This window comes from Chrysemys picta, chromosome 14 (assembly GCF_011386835.1).
Source record: "Chrysemys picta bellii isolate R12L10 chromosome 14, ASM1138683v2, whole genome shotgun sequence".
Taxonomy (NCBI): domain Eukaryota; kingdom Metazoa; phylum Chordata; order Testudines; family Emydidae; genus Chrysemys; species Chrysemys picta.
In genome coordinates, this window is record NC_088804.1 from 16622536 (window position 1) to 16649192 (window position 26657).

Here is a 26657-nt window from a genome sequence, read left to right on the forward strand (position 1 = left end):
ATCAGTGGGAGTTTTACCATTGCTTTCAGTGGAACCAATTGTTAATCATCCATTCTGTAGCAGTGGGGGCGGAATTAGGCCAATGTTGAATGCTTTTGAAAATCCCATCCCCCAAGGGGTGTTTAAGCTATCATGGGACTGCTTGGGATTTATGGCTGGTGAAGTTAATTCATCCTTAGACTTAAAGTAACTGTTTTCACTTGGAGTAGAGGGAAAAAGCTCAAGAGGAGGAGGGCCTGGAGATTTCATCCTGCTGATTAATTTCTAACTGGGGCTTGTTGAAAATTTTTAATTTTCACAATTTTGGCAATTGTAGTCAAAATTTCAAATTTGGATTAAAAAGGGGGTAACATTTTCATAAAAATCTCTTCTTATTTTCCCACGAACTGTACTTATTGTTTGGGAAAATTTGTTTTTATTTTATTACTCATTCTTGTAGGGCAGACATGTCTTTGTGACACTCATCATAGAGAGCAGAATATATTGAATATTTTTCTTTGCTTCCGATAACACTGAAACATGCTTTTTTTTTTGTATCAACTGCAGCCTTGGAATTTGCATTAATTACTGCATTTTAACATTACATTAAATCAAGGTACCAGATCCTTAACTGATTTGCATGCACAGCATACTTGCACGACACGAACCTGTTGTTGTAGGCAAACACCTCCGCTACTCACACAAATGGTTGTATTTACAGATATCATTTTTTCAAAATTCAGCCCTAAGAAAGGTAAATAAATTCTTATTTGTGTTTTTTCCGATTGACACCTGCAGCAAGAACTGTGAATGGATGTAACTCAAGACAGGATGTCTTAGGGGCTCTTTAAGCAGAAGAGCTCATTTCTACATATGGTTGGTTTAAAGTTTGCAAGTGTCAGTCCATTGCTTTTACAGAACAAATATATTTTACAGTAAAATTTATTATTTTTAACTCTACCTGTTCTTAACAACTGAGTTGGTATAATTCTGTAGCAAAAATGTCAGAACAAAAATTTAAAACAATCAGATTTCAGCATGCACAAAGCTTGTATTACTGGGCCCTGGGGTTAGGAATACTGTCAGACATCTCTTGTTATTGTTGTCACAACATCTGTCAATGTTCCGTTTTATATTAAATCTCAATCATTCCTTCAATTTGTGTGTTATTTTGTGTTATCCCTCTAGAATATTTGAGAGGGTTTAAAATAATAAGCCATTTGTAGTTGCACCATGCATTGGTCCTGTACAGATATTGTGACAATGCACATTTTTCCTCCTGTATTGCAGTGAGATAATGTCCATGAATCATATGCCTCACCATGAGATATCACTTCTGGTTACCTTTTGTTCCTTCTGTAAAACAATGAGTTCTGTTGACTGCATACTGATGCATACAAACTTTCTTGCCACATCACACTGTCTGAGGAAACTACATGTCACCACAGTGACAAATAAAATTATACTTAATAAGTACCAACCACTGAGAGTCACTAAAGTTAAAAGGAAAGAGACAGTTATATACTATAATTTGAAATAGAATTAAACCTCACCAAATTAAACTTCGTGGAAATATTTACTTAGCAGAGATGATCTTAAACTCATGTCCTTCCTTGTTATTGCATATCTTGGGGCATGATCGTGCCACCAATGGCAAAACTCCCATTAGAGGTGCAGGATCAGCTCCTTTATGTGACATTTTTCTCACTACCTGGTTTGCTCTTTTCCTATTCACACATGCACTAATCAAGATCACTACAAGATCTCGTTACATACATATGTATATGGTACACGCTAGATAATGCATAGTGCTTCCGGTACATAGAGCTTTACAGACAGTAGCTAAACCTCATAGCAAGGTAGGCAGATAGGAAAGAAGGATTGATCCACAATTTTACAGTCAGGGAAACACAGGAGACACAGAGGCTAATGGCCAGATTGTGTTCTTTGTAGTTACACCCATTTTAAAATGGAGTAATACCATTCATTTCATTAGAGCTACTTCAGAGATGGTGTGTGTGTGTGTAAATGAGAGTAAAACTTGGCCCTACATTACTTGTACTAGGCTGCACAGCCCAGGTTTCCTAACTCTTAACGCTGTGCTCTGAGGGCCTGACTCAGTTCCCATTGAAGTCACTGGGAGGTTTTCTCTTTACTTCCATGGGCTCTGGATCAGGTCCTAGCCGCGTGCTTTCCTGGGAAGATCAGCAATAGGATTTTAAAGGAAGAAGTCTGCCAGTTATGCCCAAGCGGTAACTTTGCTAACGTTGGTCAACTAATATTTCCCAGAATGCCTTGAACTTTTCCTTAGTTGAGCCAGCTGCACATCTCCAAGCTGGCACAAAGGAAATCATAATCAAAACCCCACAGTGGGTACTAAATGTGTGACATTTTCAGTGTGCACGTGCACCAGCCAAGGCCTCTACACACCTCATGAAACAGGCATCGAGTCAACAAAATAATTTACAGGGACAAGTGTAACTAGAATTTGTGTTTCCAATCTATAAAGTTCTGCTAGTATGAGTTGGTTCTCTCAGCTGTAAGACTGAACAAAGACTTAGGCCCCGATTCTGCAGCTTTATTCATATTGAGTAGCACTTATTCATGCAAGCAATCCTACTGATGGTGCAGAATTTGGCCCTTAATTTTTACCACAAATCTGCTTCTGCTGCCTGCATACACACACACACAGATATGTAAACCTCAGCAATTTGGGGACTGAACAAGTTTTTTTTTGTTGGTGTGGGTATGGAAATTGCATAGTTTTTCCTTTTAAATATTCATTTTTTTATGAATCAGAAAACAAAATACACTTTTTAACACCTAAAAGTGGAAGTGGGTATCAGTGTCCTTTGAAATAGCACTAATCAAGAGAATTAAGATTTCTATTTAAACAGGTACTGAAAACCAATCATTCAGACATCTCTGAAAATGTTTTTGAGGCTGTCTTAGCTACTATGGCCCTCTAATGGTACTACTGAAAATATTGTTTGCTTCCTTGCTCCATTTGTGTGTATGAAGTCTTGACAGAATGAAAATGGATTTTGTAATTTTTGTTTATTTTTATATATTTTCCTTTACTTTTTACGCCTATGTGAAACAAGTAGAAACATAAAATAACTTTGCCGTTTTACTTGAGAAATGCTACTTTCAGCAATGATTAAGTTAAGACACAACTACTTGTTATATTTGGTTATTGATTGAACCCTCGGTTGACCCAATAAAACAAACCACACCCATAAAGGTACATGCAGACTAGACCAAGAATGTAATGTTTGAGAGCCAGTATAAAAGCAGATCTTCTGTGAACCATAAAGAAGGAAACTAGTCTTCTTTATTTCTTTGAATAAGGCCTTCGTGCTGAGATTACGTCTTTATATGATTTTCAAATGTCGTTTCACACACACCTTACAATACTCTCTCTCTTTTTTTTTTACATAGTGAATCTGTGCAGAATCTTAGAAACCCTGGTGAACTGAGGTGAGTAGAATGCCTTCCTTTTGTATTTTGGATAGATTTGAGAATCACTGGTTCTGGTTTCCTGACCATGTAGTCTGCAAAGCCATTGTTCAAGCCAGCAGATGGTGCTGTGCTGCATGTTATGAGTCTACATATCAAACAGAGCATTATTGAACCAGAAAGCTGCTAAAAGTTTCTAGTGCAATGCCTGAGCTGAAACAAATGTTTGTTGAATTAAGTAGTGATTTCCTTGAGTCTGGGAGACTATTTTACTGGCTATGTTTTCAGTCTTTAGATGTTAACATATGCCATATATCGCTTTTTCTTTTGGAATAAGGGGTACCCAAGTACACTTAAGCCAACTGTAACTGTTCATGTCACTTAGTAAAGGTTTGAATTTTCTGATAGAATAACTCATAAAACTTTCATATTAAAAGCTAAAATGGTTTAGAAGACAAAGAAATGCTGAGAACTGTAAGTAAAAACAGCAGCTAAGCTTTTACTTAAGAAATACAAAGGAAGGAGTAATTTTTCTGTTAACATCCCTAGCTGTGTGAATAGCACAAAACAGTTAAAATATCCAATTGTATAGTGTATATTAACCAAGGGGTAAAGACGGTAAATTGAGACTGATCTGATGACAGCTCGATACATCTTTTAGTGAAATACTGTGTTAGAGAAATGAAATGACTTTGCATTCATGGTTAGTTTGTGGTATTTTTGTATATTGCCCTGTGCCTCTGTTTTTTTAACAAAAGGGTTAAGCAAAAATTCTAATGCACGAATTAAATGTGGAGCCCTTGAACTGTAAATAAGATTGTTCCAAGATTTCAATTTGCTGTGTTAGTCAGTGACAAGTACAACATTTTTAATGCATGCCATAAGATCAGTCTTCCCAAAGTAAACAAGCAGTAGTCTGTATGCATCTCTAGCAACTGGTTAGGGTTATATGTATGCAGCTTTGTTTCTGATAATGGATTCAAGTTCAACATAAATAAAAACAGTGTACATTAAATAGACCCAAGGAGGATAAATATCTAATTGCCATAATCTGCAGCTAGAATTGAATGAATGTAAACATGCTAACTATGGAATACAATTCTTCAGAACACAGAGAGGCTAGCTGGATGATGATTATTAGCTAAGTATCTATATTTGTGTTTTGTCTGTAAATCTTTTCCTTTCCAAAGGTGGAAACTATCATTTTTAGGAGGCTTTTTCTAATTCACTAAGGTGGATGTAGCTTTTAACATAAAATACAATTTTAAGTTACACAGGAGGTTTTGCAGCACTGGATTGAAGCATATCTTGCAAAATAATGGCCATTTCTCTGCCAAAAAATTCTTATACCATTGAAAGTTATGTTTCAGGATTCAGATATGAAATCTTTTTTTGAAATCATATTGCCTTTTGAATTTAACATGAAACCTATTTTATTTATATATAGCATGTATTGCATGGTATAACATTTTGCATGTGTATATTAGAACAGATGTATTAATGTAAAAATGCATTGGTCCTTGTACTTCCTTTCAAAAATAAATTATCACTATGGATATTTATATTCTCATAATGCATGACATAGGCCTTTGCAAAGCTATAAGTTTTAATAATCATGATGCTTTGTAGCCAAGCTAACTAGGAGAACTCCAAATTGCAAATATTGAGATGAAATAATGTAGCAGAATATATTCTCGAGAAAGTAACTCTACGTTTGGAATAATAAAGTTTACACTGAGAAATCTTTAGTCCACTTTTGAAGAACAAACCTAGTTCATCTAAACAATTATACTGAATGGTATAATGAGGTATTTTCCTTACACAGCAGCACTCACCTAGCTTACTTATGATAAAGCTGGGGTTGACATGAAGCTTTAGCTTAACAGGAAATGAAGATTTAAAAACAACTGTTCTGGCTAATGTAGGAATACATTTTCCTTATCTGCTAGAAAAATGGCTCTCTGTAATTTAGATCTGCTAGATCTACAATTCCCATGTGGGAATCAAACTAGAATGATACAGTGTGATGTTACATTAGAGTTCATACATGTGTTGTATTAATAATACAAAATAGAAATATTGATTTGCAAAGATTGTTTAATGTCCTGTCAATGGTCGGTGTTATCCTTTTGAGTTTTTTTGTACGTGCCTTAATTCACTTCTTATGGGGAAGACAATTATTTGAACATCTCAGCATATCTCTGTGCAGCTTTATCACTTCTTAATCAAGCCGTTCAAAACTTAAACTACATGTGAAATCACTTTGCCAAAAGGATGTTTTAGCAGCTGAAAGTAGTGACGAATATTATCAAAGGGAGGAAAATAATGATACCGGTTTTTAAATAAACCACGTAACTTTGTTTTCCTTCCATAGTCTGAGTTCATTTTTCTGATAATTAAACACTTAGACTTTACATAACTCCCCCTTTTAAAAATTTATCTATGAGATCAGTGGATGAAAAGTGTTATTTAAGAAACAGAAATTATATCTTCAGATAATGTTTGTATGATTGCAAATCAAAAATATATTTAGGTGTTGAGAAATTCTGGAGGTGATCATCAGTCCTGTTGAAATATTTACAATAGGAAGAAAAATACACTTGATCGTGCCAAAAATAAAATGTAAAATTGTATTTAAAGAGAATTAAGTCGTATTGCATTGTATTCAAATATTGAAAAAATTTACTTCCTAAACTTCCCTTTTAGGACAAAGAAACTTTATCTTGTAAAATACTGTATAATCAAACAAAATATTTCTTCACATCTTTAAATGGTTAATATTGCATTAATGTGCAATTTATCTTGTAATAAACAATGTTTTACATTTAAATGTAAAGTTCCTATTTAACATTCTGAAAATGAGTATTTAAATGACTAACCCACTTGTCCTTGAACTCATTGCTTTACTTCACTTCCTCTCACTTCATCATTTAATTTGTATGGTTTCCAAATCGTAGTGATTATCATCTATTAGTACCCCTGGTGACAGAGGGCAGGGCACTGTTGTATCAGAGTTAATAAAGCAGAAACACAAGCCTAATTACTATGGGAGATAAGCCATGCTGGCAAGATTTACCTTCCACAAGGTCTATATGTGGTTAATTCTTCTGAATAAATAAAGATACATAAAGAAAATGCTGATGGAAGGTTAGAAAATTCTCTTTGATTTGAGCATTACAAAAAATCTGGGGTGTGTGTGTGTATGTATATGTACATATATAGTGTGTGTATATATATGTACATTACTAAAATAAATTGCAGGTGTCTGATAATGAACTTTCATTATCTTTGACTTCATTGTCATAGACTTTGGTCACATATAGAAATGTTTCTGTTGTGTTTTCAAATGGTTATATAAGAATTACAATAGGCATACTTTCAGACTGAACATGCAGGCCCAAATATACTTACAGAATGTCAACAAAAATGTATGCATAGATGTATATGTATGTTGTATATAGGTCTGATATATGCATAATATTTTACTTTCTGGAGTATATGGTGTGCCAGAATTGTAAAAGTAATCTAAAGACTGGTTTAATAAACTATATTACAACACAGTCATCTTGAATAATAAGATTAGTATTTTCTGATAGTTATATATTTTACCAATAGAACAATTGCTGTTGCTGATGTTTTGATATCCCATCTGTATTTCCGCTTTCTTATCACATGCTGAGGTTACACTTCAGTAACAGAACTCAAATACACAAGGTTGGCCTGTGAATTTAATAATGGAAAAATCTGAGTTGTAATGACTGTAAAGACAAGGTTTAATTAAACGATTTAAATTTAGAAGTGACTACTGTATATATTTTTAAACAAAATTAATTCTCATACTTAGACAAAAGTATACATATTTCACTCCCTAATCTATTTGTGTGGGTATTAAGTATGTCTGGAAAGTTTTAAGTCAGTGTCTGGATGATATTAGTTATGATGATTTGTTATGAAGAGATTAAGCCTTTATTAAGCAGGAAGAAATGTATCAATTTCTTGTGCTGTGAAATGAAAAGAGTACTAAAATAGTTCATTCTGGGCTTTATATAAAAGTTGTATTGATTGACTGTATTTTAATTTTAATTTAAGCTTTATGATTCAATCTGTGTCTATTTTTAATTTAAGTGGATTACATTCTTTAAAGAGCCTTTTACTGTAGTGACTTGGATGTACTATATTATTAGGTACTATGAGTTCAGCTTCTACAAATCTGTTAATACATAAAACCATAAGAAGCCTCTTATGTTCAAACCAGGTTAGAGTGAAGACATCAGATTAATATTTGATCATGTAGAAGTGCCCTTAATCAGATTTACTTATTTCTCAACAGAGTGTTTCTGCAATTATCATAATTGTTGTGCTAAATATGTTTGTCTTTATATCTGGCTTTGGGCATAATCTCCTCTCTTGAACCCCTCTCATTGTGAGACTCAGATTCCTGTACAAAACCCAATTAATATTATGATGACAGTCCCTGATGAGTTCCGAAGGAGCCAGCAGCTGAACAGACTCTGTAACATTCTTAAGTACAGACTACTTGAATGATCAAGAGCATCTGAGAGAGACATACAATTCAATAATCCCTTTCTCAGGAAAGTCAAGAGTCCTGTGAGATAAGAGTGAAATCAAAGGAACACATCAGAAAGAAAATGACTGGTATAGTCTTGTAGTGTCTCTATTAAAATGCAAAAGTTATGGATTTTTTAGGGATGATGGGAACCTTTTCTGTTTTATTGATTTCTTTTTATAGTTTGATGATTTCTCTAAGATTATCTTAAAAGCTTAAAGAAAAAAGAGGCTTCATCAAAAGGTATCTTACATGACAGGAACATACATAGTTTTTGTTTCCATTATGTTACCAAATAAATGCACTGTATAGATAAGGAGAAAAACACTCAGCTCAGGAAATTTTTACTGAATCCTTGTCTGGGATATTTAACTTGCACACCAGATGTATATAATTATGGCTATAAATTGCATTTTTTTTCTTCTGATGATGCCCAAATGAATGATACAGTTCACAATTTATTTGCATTAAGAGAAATGGTCCTAGAATGAAGGCACAGAGAGGAAACCCAGAGACTTTGCAGCAACATTATTTCATCTTGTTTTGCTTTACTTTTGCAAAATAGACATATAAAAATGGTAACACCAGAGCTTTTCTAATATCCTTCTTTACTATCTAATATCAACAACTAAATTTACTACTGTCTGAAGGTGACTTCTAACCCATTGATTTGTAATCAGAAATTGGTTTCCTGTCACTTTAAAATTGAAGCACTAAGGGGCAGTAAAAACAAGTCTGTCTCTTTTAAATGGAGTTCTGGTTCAGGCTACATGCCATTACATGCTACTTTTTTTTAAAGTGTTTATAACAGTTAAAAAAAAATCGCTACATGGTGCCTAAAATAGTTTATTACACCCGCTTACATGTTACTCCCTAAACCGGGCTTTTGGATACCCAAATAAGTAGGTTGTGCCTTGAATAAAAAAAAGTAAGCTGCTTTTGAAGTACCTTCTTACAGAATCATCATAATTAAGATGCACTTTTGGTGAGTTATGATTATAGAGCTGAAGGTTTACAGAGTCGAAAAAAATTGTTGTAGGCAAATGTTGGATTTTCACCATTATAAAGAGTTAAATATGGAAATAATTGTGTTTTGGTACTGAGCCAATAAGCTAAGTAAAACCTACTGAATGATCAGGAAAGCAAAAGTCTCTCTTCAATAAGGTCTGTGCATTTTTAAGTAAAGGTAATTTTTTATATTTGACTTCAGATCTCTGCATTTACCTTAAATGTGTCTATTCAAATAGATGTATAAGGATATATTTGGAAATCAATAACACAGTAATGGAAATGCAGCACAGGCACTTTCCAATGCAACTATTTAAAGTATCCATCCCTACTTTCTAGACCTGTTTATTATATATTGTGGTAAATTTTGTGACTGAGAACATTATACTGAGAAAAGTATATAATTAAATTTAAGAAGTGTGACCTGTCAAATTAAGCATTTCTGCTCATTATCCCTATACCAGGCTAGACCAAATTATGAAATATGTGGAATAAAATGTGCTGTATTCATTGTCTTCTAGTCTTCCTGCTAATTAATATTCAAAAGAATCAGAGGAAAAAATGAATACCTAAATCATACATATCTTTATGCCTTTTGAGCTTTATTATAAACGCAAAATAACCCCTTACTTGGTTAAAATCCAACTTAAGAGTCAACATACAAAGGTGACTGCTCTGTAATACTAGACATATCTGTATTATGTGGGCATGTTACAGCTCCACTAGAATCTCTCAATAGTAATTATTATGCCAAGCACCCTGTTGGCACAATTACACTAAAGCTCTAATTAGTAGCAGTAAGATTAGAACCCCTACATGTTAAATCTGTAGAGGCAAAGCTGAGTGAAGGATTTAAAACAGTTTCAAAACATTGTATTGTCTTTATTACAGTCTTTATATTTCAGTAAAGAAGGGTTTTCTATAAAATGCACTTAAAATAATCTGGTCCTGTCACTAAAAATAGGAAAGATAAGGTAATTGCAGTCAAACCTTGCTACTCTGCTTCTATCTAGGTGCTTTATATCTGAAGTGACAAATCCAGTGAACTCCAGTGGAAGTTACATACTTCCTTTCTGTTGGATGAATTGGTATTTTTTCAACTGAATGAAAGCGTGTTCGTATCCATTTCCAGTCGGGGGAGGGGGAGAGAAGTATGGATCCATGAGTATCATGTGCCATAGGCGTCTTCCTGTTCATTGGTGATTTTGTATCATAAATAAGCAGGCAGAGGAGCTAGTTGCATCATTTGTAAATCATCATCCTGACCAGTGTCAATTCCTGCTTCTCTCCATTTCTCCAGCTCCTCATGCACTATATTGTAAAACCGAATGAAATACAAACCTCAGCCTTGCCTCTATAGGCAACACAGCAATGCTGGGATACTTGACTGAGCAGCATCAGGCTGTGGGCCTGTTTCCTGAGGGTGGAGGACAGGAAGAATGGGAATGTAACACTTTACAAACATATTGTCAACTCCTTGCTTTCAGTGTCTGGAAAATTATATGCTGACAGCTGTCTAAGGGTTAATAGAAAGAAAAGGCCTTTTGAGTTGTGAAGGGTTGTGGTGAGTTACAGCATGCATAAATGCTCACAGATGATGGGGTCTCATCGAGTTTGCGGAATAACTCTGAACAAATAGGTAATGACTACTTCCTTACTGCATAATATAGGTACAATTGTGAGAAAATCTGTTTCTCCTTCATTGCTTGATCTTAAAAATAATACATTTAACTAAAGCATAGTTGTAGAATAAGAGGACAAGGTTTAGATGTTTGTATCTTCTCTCTATTTTTGACCTTCCATAAATCTCATGTTAGAGAAACAATTTGTCTCAATCAGCCAAGCTGCTATTTTCTGGATCCTGTTATATTTCAGGAGTGAGAGTCTCAACTGGTATAAATGGAAATAATTCCACTGAAGGCAATGGAGTTATTGAAATTCACACCAGCTCCAATTCTGGCCCACTGAGCCTTTAAACTTCCACCTGATGCAACCAGGATTTCCTGCACAGTGAGGTGAAGTCCAGTGAATAATAGTGAGTTCGTATTTCAAAAAAAAGACACTCCTTACCTCCAAGACAGGTGGAATTTGAGTCCAGAACTGTAGGTATAAAATGAAATCTTTAATAATTTCTCATAAGTCACTCTGTATAACTGTTAGTTACATGTATATTTGTAGAGCAAAAGGAAAAATATGAATAGTGTATTCAAATCTAGTACTATTTATTTAAAACAAAACAAGCGCCATATACATATATATTTTTCATCCAGAAGTGATTTTCACATGCTTAATGGTGCAGTAAGAGAAGAAGAAACCCTAACTGTTGGCAAAATGCATGCACTGAAGTTGGATATCCTTTGAAGAAGTTTTAATGCCCGTGGAATAGAGAGTCTCATTCATTGAAGTCAGTGAAAATATTCCCACTGATTCCAGTGGGTTTTGGATTATGCCTGCAGAGGGGAACCATCTGTGCATGGATCTCCCCATGCCTGCACAAAGGGAGGAGGGAATGTTTCATCTATGATCTTATCCTCTCTATTCCCCTTCAGGGTGCTCTGAAGGTTTCAGGAATCTGCATATATGGGAGCAGGGAGGTTCCAGGCAGGGCCAAGAGAGGGAGATTTCACAAGAAACTTTGCCCCTTGCCTATCAAGTTGGGAATGACCTGCAGTCAGTACAGTGAGGGGAAACTTGAGGGGTTTTCCTTTGCTCCAAGCCCACTCCTTATGTGGTCTTCCATGGCAGAGGAGGTAATCATGCGCTGTGGTTCTATGTTTTGCCAGGTCTGAGAGAGTCATTGATGTACTTCTCTGAATGGCTGCTTCAGAGGGGAGCACAATCTTCATTATATTGCATTAACTCTGCTACAGGCATTGCCGCGAAGGCAACCTTGTTTAATCAGCCTAGTAAATAACTCTTTGCATAAATGCATAGATGTTTGAGGGCACAGGTGAAAATCATCAGAGTGCAGCTAAGATATTGTTTTTTTATATGCATTAGTCAGGCTTAGTTCATATACAATCATTCCTCTGCTCTCTGCATGGCAGACTCAAGAGCCTGCTGTCTTTTAGTTTCAATATTTACCCTGATGAAATCTTCAGCCTTGTAGTCTCAGCTTTAAGGAAATAAGATCTGCAAGAGAAAAATATATATTACCTCATCAATAATAAAAACACCTGCCATTAAATTAAAAAAGTATGATTTTGCAAATATTTTTAAATGGTAATAGTTTGCATTTCTTTCATTGTTAGAACTATTAAATGCATATTAGCATGGTCATTTTTATTTAATGGAAACAAATAACAGTTAATCTTATTGGGAGGTTAAGTGGGTTTACTCTGTAAAGGGCAAATCCCAGATGAATGTTTTCTTTTTTTAAAGAATAGCTTTAGTCACTGACAGATGGTCTCTGTCTGAGTCTCTCTGTAGACTGATACAGTTTCTTTTTACACATTTATGAAAGTTGTAGATATAGATATTCAGTAATATGCTGTTGTATAGGACAAAGAGCAAGCCTGGTGGACTGATAGGATTAGATTTCAGATCAGTGACAGATGGTTGGTTTAGCAAAGGCAGATAAAATTTGAAAGACTAGAAAAACACTTTGCATGTAAAACACAATGGAAGAATGTCAGGACGAGCCAGTTTCTTCTTAGTTGAGGACAACAGTGTAGCACTGGTTTAACTCAGTGGAAAGTTGGGTATCATTAGTATGTTCTGATTGTGTTCATTTCTGACTTCAAATCATTCTAGAAACAAATTGCTTTGAGATCTTATCTGTAAGTGCAAAGAGACAGTAAAACAGATACTCTGATTTAGAATACTGTTAAATAACTTGCTCCTTGGCCACACCCAATCATAGCAATGTTAACTTTGCAGTATAAATGAAAGTATGTTCAAAATATATTTATATCTCTAGCAGCCTCTATAATCCTACTGGTTAACACCACATTTTTGATTACTCCATATGCTACATTTAAAGTTATAACATCATTATAACCTTAGTCAAATAACCATACAGCATATTTAGTGGTAATTTGTCACACTAAAATTATTCATAGGTGTCTTGTTATATTTATGTGCTATGCCATACTATGTTTTCTGGCAATGCAGTTTGCTAGATTTCATAGATTTACTGTGTCTGCTTTTTTTATGACTGACATAGCAATAACCAGATTGCAAAGATATTTATGTTGTTTGTGGCTTAGCAAGATAATTAAAGGATATAAATTAATCAAGTGCAATTAATTAGAAACTTTATGTTCACAGCAGTCCTTCTTTGCATGTATAATTTATATTTATTGATTTCCTGGCTTTCATTAGCCTATGAGATAACAGCAAAAATGCATTAGAGAAAAAATGTACAATTAGCGTGAGAGTGAACCCTGGCATAATTGATAGATCAGCACATGTTTGGGGCAAATATAAAGCTTTGTTAACTGTCATAAGCAGTTACAATTGATAAGTGGTATTTCACTACATATCTCTCAGCTGATTAATGATGTTTTTAAAGAGTCCTCTTAATGGGAAGCTGATAGGTTGGCTGAATTTACATTTTAATCAGAGTATTTATGATGGAGACAGCTTTAAGAAATTCATTGGCACAGCGGTTTAAGGAACTTTGAGGGATCTAGTGGAAGAGGACCCATTTTAACACGCGTACTCACCTTCTCCATCTTTATTTGTGCCAAATGATCACTACATGGGAGAGGCAAGAATATTCACTGAGTATTAATAACTTGCCAGTACCAGACAGCTAGTGTGGTGAAAAGGAGTAAGGGCAAAAATCCAATTCCTACAGTGTCCTGGTACTAACCAGTACGGTAAAATGTGCATGAACACATACAGAGGAGCTACATCAAGAATGCTTGAAAGGCACACAAGAAAGGAGAGCTAACTTTTCTACAGACGTGATTCGCAACAAGCACTTCCAGATCTTCAGTCCATGCGCTGCCGACAGTATGTGTCCAGGCCATAGTTGTAGTTTTGCTAGAACACAGGTGAGCCATATCACTGCAGGCCTGACAATCATGGATAAAAGTTAACCATATCATTGGGTGTTGAACTGTTGTCAAGAATCAGTTATTAGTGGCATGGAAAGGCAGCCATTAACTGTAATCTATCACAGTGGTATTTGTATCTACAACAAGAGCAACGAGCATGAATGAAATGGGAACCAGTAAAGGTGGTGGATGGTTGAGTTTAGAGGATTTGAGTCTACTTAGCATTCTTTCCCAAGAATTACACAGGAAAAGGTGGATCAGAAAGAATACACATCATGGCATACATGCTAAGATATAAATACTAGAAGAACCTGTTGCTTTAAGACACATTCTAGAAAAAGATTGAGGAGTGATCTGCACATCTCTTCCCTGGGTAACTGACTAAAATTGAAGTGTTTAGACTCTGGGGCAGTCCACACAAGATAAGATTCTGCTTTCATTAAAATATTCTTTTCCAAAGTACCCCATCTGGTAATCTGGAGACTTAGGTTTTTGTAGTTTGTATATTGTTAAAATTGTGAGTGATGAGTTAGTGCTGTGTAGCGGGCAAAGAGCAAGTGAAGGCATGGGGCAGAGATTGGAGCACTGTGGAGATGAAATGCAGAGTTAAATTAATAGAGAGAGAAAGAGTATCAGGTTTAATGGACTTCAGTGTGGTGCTTTTCATTCAAAAGCTAGTGATAGTTTTCAATGTTTTATAAGAAAAGATCAGTACCCTCATGGCTGCGGGTATCTCTGGGCAAAAGTCAGATGAGGAGCTAGCTATGTAGGTATGAGTAACTGAACAAAAATTGATTTTCAAATATCAGTAAGTACTCGTGGTTAATTAATGGTATGTTCTAAAGCTTGTCTATGCAACTTCTGTCAAATCTGCTGGCAAGTAAGGAGAGTGAAAATATGACTCAACAAATACACTAGGTTTTTTTTCCACTGCTCCATGATATACAAGAAAATGAACAGAGAATCACCACAGATAATATATTCAAAGGATAGGATGATGCACAGTGTGGTCAAAGGAATGGCCAATCTAGGTGGTTTGCAAAATGGCATAAGCGGGAAAATGTAATTTTCAGATACTGTACCATGGCTGGAATGTGCCCAACAAGATGAACTATCTGACTCTAGCTAAGGAATGGGAAAGTAAATGTACCTATACTCCATCTTAGTTTAGATTTCATGGTACCCCATAACAGAATACTACTAATGAAATTTCTAGCCCCAAATAAAGTGCAGAAGACAAAGAATAAAACTTAAATAAGGCATCCTGACAATATATTTAATGCATTGTGCTTGGGGCTGTTCAGGCTTAACCAGGAAGTAGTGGATGTGAAGATAAATCCCCTTTTCATGTTTTAACAGCTAACCAAGTCAAATAGAATAATAGCAGGCACCAGGTTCAAGGTGGTACAGAGGATATATATTTGAATAAGATGATGTGTTTGCAATCTATTACATACTAATATGTAGAGTGACCAGATAAGAAAAAGCCCCAAATATCGGGACTGTCCCTATAAAATCGGGACATCTGGTCACCCTACTTATGACACCCAGTACATAATATTTTAATGCTTTGCAATACCCCTGTGAGAAGTATTATTGTCCCCACTTTACAAAGGGGAATGGAGGTATAAAGATTTACTGTCAGTCACACAGGAAGTCCTTAACAGAGCAAGGACTTGAACACAGGTCTCCCAAGTCCCAGGCTAGTGCCCTAACCAGAGCATCATACTTCCTCTCTTTCTTGGTTGCTAATGTAACCACTATGTCTGCATGGATTGAGGCCTTAATCTGGTGAAAATTCAGGTGACAAAGAATTACTTTATAGACTTACTTTGTAGAGGGCCTACTCATGGTAGCAGATATATAAAAGAGTTATAGAGTGAGTTAAGTGTTAATATCCACTCCAATGTGGTGATATCCTCTACCAAATCTGGATGAGTTTGTAGTACACACAGCTATTAATGATCTGTAATCTAGGTAAATGTAACTTGCCTCATTTCTTAGTGGGCATGGCCAGGGAAAGTAAATGCATCAGTAGGTTACAGACAGGCTATATGTTTTAGCTGAGATGCTTCCCTCCCTCCCTCCCCCTCTCGGTACCATTTACAATGGACAAGGTAAGCCTGGAATGTAAGATGAGGTAAAGAGTAAGTCGAGCATACACAGTGCGAGAACAGAGCATGCTGTACAGGGATTGGTTCCTGCAGAGTAACCAAGCCAGTCCAAAAGCATGTGATGCAATGTATAGTGAAGAATGCAGGTGGTGTTAGTGTTGGTAAAAAAAAAATATATGAGGAAAAGTTTTGCTGTGTAACTTTGGATGTGTGGTATGCCTTATACCTGCAACCTTTGCTTGTGTCTGATCAACTTAGTGTAGCTTAGCTGTATGCCAAATAAAGGAACCTGAGTGACGAGATTGGAGTTGAACATAGTTCTTGAGGAACTGAGTGGAAGAGATCTCGGAGGAACCCCAATATTACCCAAGATAAAAACCCTTAATACCAACTGGCAAGGAGGTTACAAGAATGTCCTGATTCTGGTATGTACATTCTCTTTCACCAGAGAATGTCTTGTGGGGTCTTAAATGAAAGACAGAATCACACTGGTCATTAATATTGTGAAATGTATGTACAGATACTATGTAAGGAGCTGTGTGTGTACATGCATACTATATATGAACACACACAGCTCCATATATATATATATATATATATATATATAGCGAGAGAGAGAGAAAATGTTTTAAAGTCCATAGATTATCAGGGTTGGAAGGGACCTCAGGAGGTCATCTAGTCCAACCCCCTGCTCAAAGCAGGACCAATCCCCAGAGAGATTTTTGCCCCAGATCCCTCCTCAAGGATTGAACTCTCAACCCTGGGTTTAGCAGGCCAATGCTCAAACCACTGAACTATCCTCCCCATGTCAAGGCACAGATGGCAATCAGTTTTTCTGTCAGATGAGAGGTGTTCATTTGGGTGTCTGCCTGTTGAGATGTAGATTAAGCACTGTAAATTAAGATAATGGATATCCATTTATGTAAAGAGTCAATAGAGAGATGTGAAATCAACACAAGACCAAGTATAGGCCATGAACTTTGGGGATATAAGTAAAAGGCAAAGAAGACATCCATGCACTCTTATCTTGCACCTAGGAAGTAAACAGGCAATATATACACATTGATGAAAGTGGGATCACAACCACCCTTTGTTGAAGACACTGCAAATGGCTTTGGATAAGATAAAGTTCATTAGACAGGAGGTTAACCTAATAGTTACGTTTAGTCTCTAGAAAACAGGTTATGATTTTGTTTTATATGTAAAGCTTTGTTTCCATTAACCTTATTCACTGTCTCTTGAATCTGTGGTAATAAACTTATCCTTATTTTCACTATGACTCAGTGCTGTGATATTAAGCAAGGTTGCTGATCCTGATTTGAATTGTACAAGCTGCTGTGTACATTGTTCTCTGGTATTTCTGTGAGTGTTCAGTGGGTAAAGAGTTGGGCACTACTGGGGAATGTGTCAGTGGGGTTCAGGGATGGGGGTGCACCCATTGTTAACCTGCAAAGCAAAAAAAAAAAAAAGAGCTGCTTTGGTTGCTAATAGACTGCTGGTATCAGGGAACTGACACCCAGTTACGCACAAGCAACTCTCCCTCAGGTGGAAGGTGGGGAGGGCGGGAAGCAGGGAGAACAAGGTGACTCACTCTCCTGGGTACCTCAAAGTCACATTCTTATATTGCTAATAAAAGTTGTTCGTTTGACATCAGGACTGAGATTTATAAGGCATCCTGAAATGCTCCTTTATATGTATAGATACATGTACTGTGGGTGCAGATGTTGGAGTGCTGGGGGAACTATCAAGCCTGAAATTGGTAACTTTATGGAAGTAATGAGGTTACATAGCAGTGTGTTCAGTGGCCAGCAGTAGACTATGTATGGCCGGATGCAAAATGCATGGAAGTAAATGGAAACACCCCTATTGATTTCAGTGGGCTTTGAATCAGGCCCTCATTGGTAATGCATTAGAGTGATGCTCACTTTATAAAAGCAGGAAATGATCTTTCTGCATGGGTTTATGAAATGCACCAAAGAATTTAGGTCAATGACCATTTCATTGTTGGCCATCCCTTTTGGACAACTATAGGGTACTGCGCAAGGAGAGGCATGCCTGGGCTCAGGACACCTACCTGCATTTAGTCCTAGTTAGCCTTCCCTTTTTGTCAGAAGTCAGTCAATCATGTTTCCTTGCCATTGTTTGTCTGGCCTGGAACAGAGCCGAACATTTTGTCAGCACTTAACAAAGAATAAATATTAATAAAGATGATACGCCTTGAGTACAAGGAAGGAGATTTCAGCAGATGAATATGGAAAGCTTAGGTAGAAAGGTTTCTCTTTGATATACAGGTGGTCAGAAGCTTTCTGTTACAGCAGAGGTGGAACTACACCTACTGGTGATGTTAGAACAGTAGTGCTTTACCTAGTTTGATTGTAATCAGTGTGTTCTCTACAGGAAGCTGTGGTCTCTTTAATTAGCAGAGAAATGCTTTAATTATAGTCAAAAAATGGGAGGGGATGGGACAGTCTCAGCAGCTTTGTAGGATAATGGAACCTTTAATTGGTTACACTTTATATGTGCATTATTATGAAGTGTTCCCCATATGTGAATGAGTTCACACTTTCTTTTAAATAGGAAAATCCACTTTCAATGCTTTATTGTGGAATTTAGAAAGAAATTTTGTCATGTCTTAGACCAAAGCTTTTATGTACGGAAAATGTGATGATTGGAAATTATGATAATTGGAGAACATTCTACTTCAGGTTATTCTCGGGTTACATGTATATACTTACCTCACTAAAAAGGTTATCTGCAGGTTCTGCACACGTAATTTTCATGATACTAAATTACTCCATACTAGGGTGACCAGATAGCAAGTGTGAAAAATTGGGACAAGGGATGGGGAGTAATAGATGCCCGTATAAGACAAAGCCCCAAATATAGGGACATTCCCTATAAAATCGGGACATCTGGTCACCCTACTCCATACTAATTAAACAGTTTGTTACCCAGTTTAAGCACTTGTTCATAACAAAACAGAAGAGGTAGCATATCAGCTTTCTTACCTTATTGAATGTTGCTGGCATGCCTGAAAAATGAACTAGTTCATATATCATTTTTTGCTTCATCTCAACAAATGCCATCTATGCTTTATGTGTATATTGGTGGGGGGGAGGCGGCAGTAATCTGGGTTTATTTTGTAGAAAACAGTCTAAATCAATTATTTGTATATTTTGACAGAGGTAAGTAAAATGTAGCAAATGGATTACACTGAATTAATCTATGAAACGTTCAACAAAAAGGATTATGGTATGAAACTGGGAATGTGATATAACAATAAAAAGTAATGAAATGTTCCAAGGTAACGAATGCTAGCTGATTTGCATGTCAGATCTGAAGTCAGAAGAATTTTAGACCATGTATAGCAATCAAGTGTTACATGATAAATAGTTTACTGATCAGTATTGAACTATTTGATTGAATAATTAGTTTCCCATCTTTTCCACTGGATGTAAAGAAGTGTTTATTTTTTTCATCAAGTGACAGTTTCATAAACAACTTAGAAAAGGATTTAACCCTCCAGAGAGAGACAACTTCCAAAGTGATAGTGTTTTCATTCATTATTTAAATTCAGCAATGAGAGTCTCTCAAATAAGCAATTTAGTTGTAGCAATTGTCAGAACAATGCAAAAGATAGACTATTGCATTGCATTCTGAGTACTAACTTGTTTGTTTCATCCTGAACCTGTGTTCCGTATGATCATTAGAGTGTATTAGCCTGATTTTTGTCTTGAGAAACAGCTTTTCAGAAATAAGGAGAGCTGATAGAGAAAGCTCTTTGCAAGCTGTTACTTCTGCTACTTTTCATCTCAGAGCTCCTTGGAATCTAGAACTAGTTGAAAAACTTTCAGTGGAATAGTTCTCCATTGGAAAACGCAGTTATGTAAAATTGAAATGTTTCATGGGAACATCTTGATTTCACTGAAATTTTTGGAAGGAGAAAATCTAAATCATTTTCAGTTTTCTTATTTTGTTTCAATAATTGCAAAACATTTAATTTAATAAACATTTAAACGTTTAAATTAAAATTGTAATATCCAAAGATCACATATTTTATATGTATATAGAATATATTTTAATATTTATATTATGTTTCAATATTATCAAAGCAATATATTTTTCCTTATCAAAATGATTCGACATTATCAGAATAAAATATTTTGATACTTCCACATTTTCAAATGTTTTGGAAACTTGGAAATGTCAGGTGTTCAGTCTGATTCAGAAGTGAATTTCCATTTTATACCAGCTCTATTGGAATCCTCTTAGTTAAAAGATTTCCATAATGAATGCACATATTTAACTGGGTGCTGGTTTTTTGTTTGTTTGTTTGTTTTTAAGTACCTTAAAAAGTACTTCACCTTTCTCTCTTGGTTTGTAAGTGACTTGCCCATTGCAACACAGAGATTCCATGTCAGGATTAGATATACTGATTTGAAGTTCTTACCACAAGACAACACCCTCACAAAGTGTACATTTTCAGAAGGGCAGCCACCTTTTTTCTGGGTGCTAACTGTGACAGCAACTGAAGTATGCTGATATTTTTGAACTTGCTGTTTAATGTCAAGTGAAAATCTGAATACTTGTGCTCTAACTATTCTACTGGCATATTTGGAACATAGATGCACAAGTGTTTTGTGTCTGGGGCTACATGTTGTGCATGAAAAAATATTTCCCTTAATGTCCAGCTGTCCGTGATACTAAACTGACTATAAGAAATGCTTTGATGATATTTGGGATGAAAGACAATATATAAATGTAAGGATTTTTTTTTTTTGGTAACCTACCAGTCCACAATTACAGGGTGCATAATGCATTTGGGTGGGATTTTCAACAGTGTTCACCTTTGGCCTAACTCTGTTCCCATTAGAGCCAATGGGAGTTGAACTGTTGACTTCAGTAGAGCAGTTAGGCTAATCCTGATCTCTAATGAAAACCCCACCCTTACTACCTAGTTTATAATGATTCTGGCTGCAGCTTTGGAGATCTAATGATGTTTCATCAGTGTTTGAATAAATGAAATTTAGGATTTGAAAAAAAGCTTTAAAGACTGTAGCAAATAAAATGGAAAGAGGGTGGTATGTATTTACATTCCTGGTATTGATAGCTCACTTCCAAGTGAACTGAGTTCATATGTAAAAATTACTGAGGAAGTCTAACTTCAAAGAAAGAAATAATTAAATCTGTCTACAGTTGTAAGCATGATCAGAGACTTTCCTCATACTAGCTTTGCCTTCAGTGCAGATTTAAAATCAGTGAAATGAAATATTACATGTAAGCTACTGTAATTTACAGCAAAAAATATTTTAAATGTTTCCTTGGTTCTCAGCTTACAATGAAAGTTCATTTGATGCCTCAGTTATTTCATAAAGGGGTCTGTTGCATACATAATGATGCAGTCCTGTTTGATATGTCTATGTCCTCCTCAGAATAATAATGAAAATTGTCTGGAAAAGTATGTTAGGATTGTGTGCCAAACTATGTTACCATCTCCTTTGGAAGTGTTTTAGTGACTGGATAGTATTTCAACTAGAAATGTATCTGTTTTAATTAAAATATTAAGTAGTTCTGTTGTTCTGACTAGAGCTACTTATTAGAAATAAAACTGGTCTATTCTCAAAACGCTGTGAATATTATTACATAATCAAAGATAAGGATAGCCATTCCGTACCAATTTATAACATACCATTAATCTTTACATTTCCGATCAACGCTCATTTTCACACATATGCTTTATTATTTTAACTATAAACATTTTAATGGATGTGTTGATTTTCATTATGTAATCGTTCACATCTCTAATTTTGGTGCCAAGTAGTAGGAGTGAAAACATATCAATGCATCACCAGAAAAGGGACTCCATGTGAGAAGGCTCTTGTATATAAGTTGTCACTGGGAGCATAACAGATGAGTTTACAATCACTGGAGGAAGGTCGCTTGCACATGGCAATAGTGCCTACCAAAAAATATGAATCCTAGCAGTGAAATCCTTCCCATTGAAGTTAATGGGAGACTTTACTTCAGTGAGGTCAGGATTTCACCTTAAAACTCTATTCTGTGGGCCACTTTCAGAGAGATTGTCTCATGGGCTCCCAGTGCTCACTGGCTCAGTCATTTTTCATTCTCTGGATGGCCAAATATGTGTCTGATTGAACACTGGTGACCCAAGAGCCATAGTTGGAGAACTACCTTAGGCTGTTTAGTGGCAAGCGCAGATTAACAGAATTAGTGGAAATGGGCTGGTTATTCTGAAAAATGAAAAAGCAAACAGTATGGTAAAGTTATAGGTTTTTTGTCTCTAAGAGGATTGGGTAGGTGCGGGAGAAGCCAATCTGATGGGCCTGAATGGGCCAAAGACTGAATGGGCCGAAGTTTCCCAGGTCCTGGAATGAGAGACAGAAGCTTTCTGAAGTGAAAAGAAAGTACTCCGCATAAGGATGGGGTGGAAAGAAGGGTTGTGGCAGCTTAATGAAACTGAATGAGAGAAATATTAAGGTGCACATTAAAATCAAAAAGGCATCATTGGTAGTAGACCCATGCTTTTGGTATACCACTCAAGTTCCTGATATTTAATAACTGTTAATAATGTCAGCTGAAACAGGACTTTGTTTTGATGAGAATTGAAGCAGGGAAATTGTCCCATTGGATGTTCTTTTTTATTGCCTTGGAAAGCATACCGGTAGACTGGCTTGTAGTAGGGACAGTCCCGATTTTTGGGTCTTTTTCTTATATAGTCTCCTATTACACCCCACCCTCGTCCCGATTTTTCACATTTGCTGTCTGGTCACTTTAGCTTGTACTCACTCTGGTAAACCTTCTCCTGTTACGCAATCTTGTGTCATCAGAACAAAAACATAATCAGAGGCTAGGTCTACACATCCGGGGGGTGGGGGGGGTCGACCTAAGATACGCAACTTCAGCTACGTGAATAGCATAGCTGAAGTTGTGTATTTTAGGTCGACTTACCTGGCTGTGAGGATGGTGGCGAGTCGACCGCTGCCGCTCCGCCATTGACTCTGCTTCTGCCTCTTGCTGTGGTGGATTTCCGGAGTCGACGGCAGAGCGATCAGGGATCGATTTTATCACATCTTCACTAGATGCGATAAGTCGATCCCCGATAGATCGATTGCTACCCGCCGATCCGGTGGGTAGTGAAGACATGCCCAGAGATTGTGAAAGTACTTTGGTTGTATTACCCTCTGAATCAGCTGGTGATTCTTGTTTCACAAAAGAAAACAAGAAAAGGGAGCTTCCTTTTTTTATTTTGCAACTTATGGCAATCTTACAGGCTTGCCCAACATTTTGAAAATCCTTTGACAGGCTATTCTATGGTATATATAGTGTGTCACTACAAAGTACTTATTTTCAGAGCTTGAAGCGGCTGTGGAAATTTCAGTTTCAGTGAAAACTGCAGCATAGGAATCCAAAAGGTACTGAACGCATTACAAAAGTGTAGAATTTTTAATCAAACTCAAGTTTTATGGGTACACTATGGATGTGATAAGATAGGTCTGTCTGTCTAGTGGTGTTGATTGAGCGACCTGTTAAGCTAACACTGTGATGGAAAGTGCAACATTGAACATCACTGCACAAAGAAAGGGATATCCAGTGAATGTGCCTATGTCAAGATGAAAAGGAAACATTAAACATGGTTGGCAAAGAGTACAAAGCTAATGAGGTGAGAAGAGGCAAGGAAAATGGCTTGCATTTTCTGCAGCAGACCAAAAAGAACATAATGAAGATATGCAAGGTCTTTTCTTCAGAGTTATTCTCTCGGAGTCTTCCCAATTTGGAAGGAAAGACGATAGAGGAGCTGCTATATCAATGGTATCAGTGGAACTATTTGAGAGTTATGTCCAAGCTGGAATAACTCACATAATCTTTCTTTCTCCTCTTACACTAATTTAAACTCCCCTAAAATCCCATGCACCTATTTACACCCATAATATAATGTGTAATTATATTACTTACCCATCCCTTCTCAATTTCATCTACATGAAGATAAACTCATTCATGTTCCCAGAAACAAAACAAAGTTATGGTGTAGACACTCTTAGGGCAACTGATGACCATAGCTGTGGGTGTGCAAGTTGAATTCCATAGACAAAGAAGGTATATCACTGGCTTTGACAGGTAACTATCTCTACCAGGTTGATTGTGGCTTGAAAGGGTCCTGCTGAATTAGCCAGTGATTCATTTGAAGGTGAAATAGGCTTATCTGCAATGATGCAGAAATAAATTCTGTTTCAGAGGAGAACAGGGTAGTATGAAAGACATAACTGAAAAGCCAACCATTAAATCAGCCAGCTGGCCTAAATGTTGCAAGATAAGGATTGAACCCATTGCAATAGGAGATCTGAAACATGTAATCAGACATGGGTGGTGCTGTTTGCCACTCATAGCAAATGGGCAACTCTTATTGAAGGACAGCACCATGACAATTTTTGGAGATTTCTGAATTAATTGTAAACCCAACGTTGTGTGCAATAAAGTTCTGGAAGATGATTTGCTTCTATAGCAGGAGGTCAGTGTTCAACAAAATTGACTTCTGTCAAGCCTACTTGCCAATGCAAATAAAGAGAGAACACTCAGAGCAGCTAGAATATGTCTACACTGCAGGCTAAGCCTAGGATTCGAACTCAGGCTCAAGCCTAATCACCCCCTTTCTGACTACACACAAATCATGCTAACACAGGGCTTGGACCCAAGATCCAACAATCCCATGGACTGGCTTTCGTTGTCCTCTGGACAGTCAGATTTGGTGAGCAGGCAAGTTTTCCCACACTGCTCAACTGCTGCCACATTTCGGGAGGGTGCTAGGAAGTCTGGTATATGGTTGGCTGCACTAGTTTGGACAATCTACTAATAAGGTGAACCAGCAGAGTATTCTTTTCACAAAATGTGGAATGGCTGGAAATGATGGGCTGGCTTTCAGAGTACAGTATCAAGGATTGGATGGAAAAAGCAAAGCACTAGAGGTCATTGAAAAATGGAAAAAGTTTCATGAAAAAATTTCAAAGTTGTGTTACAGGGTTCAAAATTTTTCAGTTTTAAACTTTTTCATTCAACTTGATTATTTTTTATTGAAGGTGTTACCAAAATAGTTGTCATTATGGAGATCAAAATTTTTATTTACTCAATCCCTGTCCAATTTTTGATGGATTTTTGATAACATTTTCAATACAAAAATTTAATTGTTAAAAAAATTCTGGAACTTTTTTTTTTAAAAAGTCATAACATAAAAAAATCATTTTAAAAAAGAGGCCATTTTTATTGGGAGAAAAAGTTTACTTGAAAAATTCTCTCATAGCCTCCAGTTCCAGAGAGTGAGGGAAAAGAAGACCGTTGTGTCTCAAAGCTGTGCACGGTTCTTTACCTCGTTATACCAAGCATATGAAAATTGATACCAAATTTGTAAAAACTTAGTATAGCAACAAGCAAAATTGGAAAATACTGTCCAATGTTAGTGGACCTAGAACTGTATCCATCCCTCTCAATGGAGTCATTGCTGGATATTAGATGGGAAAAGGCAGGTTACCATGTTCATTTATAACCCTTTAATCATGCAGAAAGAACTGGCTATCACTAAGGGTCCTTTCAGCTGTACCCATAGCATTTATGAATCCTACACTCTGTCAGTACTAGAGAGGGCCAAATATTAACCAGAAGCCAACAGTTGAGATTGTTGAAGCCCAGAGCTGAAAAGGGCAACCTGAACAAATGGAGGGAGTATGGTGATGATCTTCAGAGCTCTCTGGTTTAGCCTTGATGTCTAGATGAAATTACCACTTAGTACAACATTACCTGCTTATTACAGTATATGGTGCTTGTGCTCAAAAAGTGGCAACTGTCAGTGACTTTGGGACATGGGTGGTCATGCCTGGTGGTCAGAGCAGGATTCAGGCCTAATGGTTAAAACAAGATTCGGTGGCCAGGAATTGGAGCCCAGTTTCAAAATGGGATTCAGAGGCCAGATGCCTGAGCTAAGGGTAAGAGTTGAAGTCAGAGGTCAGCAATATGAGCTGAGGATCAGAACCAGATTACCTGGTGTGGAACGAGGCTGGGGCCAAGGCAGGAGCAGGGCTGGGAACAAGCAGAAGCAGGAGCTACTGCAGCCATAGGCAAATGCCTTGACCGGCTGCTGAGCTGCTGCTGGTCTTAAGATCCAGGGATCCAGCCTTCCAACCAATCAGCTGCCCTGAGATTTGCTCTGCTGCAGGATCTGCTTCCAGATTGGCTCTGCTGCCATCCCTGACTCCTGCCAGCAGTGGCCTTAGAAAACTAGGTAACTTTTCCTCTGTATTTTTGTGACGTTTCCTATTTAGTATAGGGAATGCCGAAGGATTACTACAGATGTTTGGGCAATGCTAAAGGAACTGACCATTTTAAACTTTAATCACTTTATCAGCAGCCAGCAGATGAGGTTACCTGGAGCTACATAAGTCTGGAGCAGGAGTGAAAAATCTGCTGATAAAAGTTCAGGAAAGCCAGCGAGAAAAATAATATCCAAATCTATTCTCTTCT

The 26657-nt window shown here is 36.7% G+C and overlaps 1 long non-coding RNA gene across 2 annotated transcripts in view; it reads left to right on the forward strand.

Moving 5' to 3' along the window:
* LOC135975604 (uncharacterized) overlaps positions 1 to 26657 on the forward strand; it is a 374283-nt gene that overhangs the window by 123642 nt on the left and 223984 nt on the right. For both annotated transcript variants that reach the window (XR_010592550.1, XR_010592551.1), the window contains exon 3: positions 3421 to 3459. This is a non-coding gene — a long non-coding RNA (uncharacterized LOC135975604). The remainder of the gene's footprint in view (positions 1 to 3420; positions 3460 to 26657) is intronic.